Source organism: Astatotilapia calliptera, chromosome 5 (genome assembly GCF_964374335.1).
Source record: "Astatotilapia calliptera chromosome 5, fAstCal68.1, whole genome shotgun sequence".
NCBI lineage: Eukaryota > Metazoa > Chordata > Actinopteri > Cichliformes > Cichlidae > Astatotilapia > Astatotilapia calliptera.
In genome coordinates this window covers 5,002,661-5,005,405 of record NC_137426.1, presented here as the reverse complement: position 1 = coordinate 5,005,405, position 2,745 = coordinate 5,002,661, and positions in this window count along the sequence as shown.

Sequence of the window (2,745 nt, the reverse complement as noted above, 5' to 3'; positions counted from 1 at the left end):
TACCGAAGGGTTCGATGGGAAATGTAGGCACACTGCAGTGAAGAAAACACAAAAACTAGCTGTGTGCCTACAGTGCTCATATACAGAAGTGCCCAGAGTGCGTGGTCGCACTACAGTCCAGCTCCTAAAGCCTGAAGTAATTATTTAATAATCAGATAAGATAAGATAAGATAAGATAAGATAAGATAAGATAAGATAAGATAAGATAATAAGATAAGATGCCTTAATTAATGTCAAATTACAACAGAAATAAACATTGAACACAACCTATGAATTAGGGCTGCACAATTAATCGTTAGAAAATTGCGATCTCAATCCATACTCATTTCGAAATGACAACGATTAAAAAAAAAAGAAAAAAAAGATGACGTATGTACCGGATTTTCTTCCGGGACATAAGCTGCATGAAAACAAGCGCCCACTCTTCAAACAACAAATGACTCAACAAATGACAAGGGCGGAGGCTTATACCACGTGATACAGAAGTCAGCTGGCAGGGAAAAAACAACGGAGAGCACGTGAGAGATAACGAAGCTGTAAAGGCCAAGAAAGTGACAGGAGAAAATCCGTCCCGGTCAACCACCCAAACATCAATAACGGGAACCTTATACAGCATGTCTGTGAAGGTTCTCAGTCTTCATCCGAGAAGCTTCTCGGATGAGAGGTGAAACGTCTTCAAGCAACTTAAAGAAGTCCGGACGCTTTTCTTTGCAAGCTCCTTTGACAACCTTATACAGCGCTTCCCCATACCTCTCGAATTTCCGCAGGCGCAAAGAAATTACGGAGGTTATCACTTATCACCTGACCGAAGATAACACTGTTCAAAACGAGGGATTTAGGAAAATGATCAACACCCTAGACCAGTGGTTCCCAAACTTTTTGCTGGGCCCCCTTTGTTTTACAAGAAAAATGTTCGCGCCCCCCCCCCCTCCCGCGCGTGCACGCGCACAAACACATCCTCCAACCACACCCTTATTTTGCTCCATTTCGGTTTATTTCACACCTCAAACATTCAGTAAACAATTAAGCAAATACAAGTAATCTGCAATAAATTACAGGTAGTAATAAAATAAACTTATAATTCTTTTATGCTACATCCACACCTACATGAGTATTTTTGACAACTCAGCTGTTTCGTCCACGTAAACGGCGTTTCGAATCACCGAAAGCGGAGATTTTTTAAAACTCCTTTTTTGCGTTTACCTGTGGATGAGGAATACAGAGTTCGTTGCAACGTCAAAGGTTTGTGCCTTTTTCCACATCATGCTGTGCGCCACGTTATTGTTTACATGAGATGAATTGCAGAATGGCAGATAGAGACAGAATACCGTTTCTGTTAATCTGACTATCTTCAGTTTTTACAGGCTTACATACACACATGCAGTTACTGTCCCTCTATTTAGAAAGCCAGAGGCGTCACCTTGTGATTATTTTACCTGTAGTTGTTTTTTTTCCTGTGTAACAATATTCAACATTGCTATCAATAAAAATGGTAAATGGCCTGTATTTGTATAGCGCTTTTCTAGTCCCTGGACCCCAAAGCGCTTTACACAACCTGTCATCCACCCATTCACACACACATTCACACACTGGTGATGGCAAGCTACATTGTAGCCACAGCTGCCCTGGGGCGCACTGACAGAGGCGAGGCTGCCGGACACTGGCGCCAACGGGTGAAGTGTCTTGCCCAAGGACACAACAACCGAGACTGTCCAAACCAGGGCTCAAACCGGCAACCTTCCGATTACAAGGTGAACTCCCAACTCTTGAGCCATGATCGCCCCTATACATTTTCAAAAAGTGTCTCTCTGTGCAAAATGGGTTCAAAAACATAAACAACTGTGGGATACTGTTGGTCCGTGATTTAGACAGGGGGAATTTTCTCCCCCTTTTCATACTGCGCCCCCCCCCCCCCCCCCCCTGCAATGGCTCTGCGCCCCCCCTAGGGGGCGGGCCCCACACTTTGGGAAGGTCTGCCCTAGACAAACGCTACACAGTGCCGTCCGGCAACTATTTAAAAAATGTTGCACTACCTGCTCTAAACACGGAGTGTCGAGCAACGGTGGGGATGGGATTATAAGCAGTACAACATTTTTTTATGTTCAGTTTCAACTGTTACGAAGTTGATGTGCAGTTAATAAGTGCAAGAAATATTTATGATTCTCATTTTATGCAAAATCATGCAGCCCTACTATGAATATAAACAAGCACAACAAGCATATAATTTAATATAGTAAAATGCAAAACATAATATGAAAAAAAAAAACTTAAAAACTAAAGAAAAGAAAGGGACACAGTGCTCTGTGCTCATCACAGCTGAACCAGCAATACTGGCTGGTTGCTACATTTTATATATGACTTTTAAAAGAGAATTTCCCTGGAAATATACATGTATGGCATGAACTACATGGCACTACTATCTCTATAAAATGTGGGTAAATTTAATTCAGTGTGTCAGGTATAATCTTTCCAGTTTTTCTCTTGCCTCTTATATTTTGTTCTATAAAACGATTTCAGGCAAACAATTGGTTAAAAATTGTGAAACATGATTAATTAATAATTCATTGTTAATCATAGGTAATATATATCAAGTTAGTTAAGTTTAAGTTCATGTAATAAATTGGTCATTGTCATGTACAAGTCCAATCCTTTTAAGGTTAAACTTTAATTTTTAATTTGTGATTTACAGTCTCTGATCTTAACCTCAGTGATTATAGGCCGATCTCCAACCTTCCTTGTATCTAA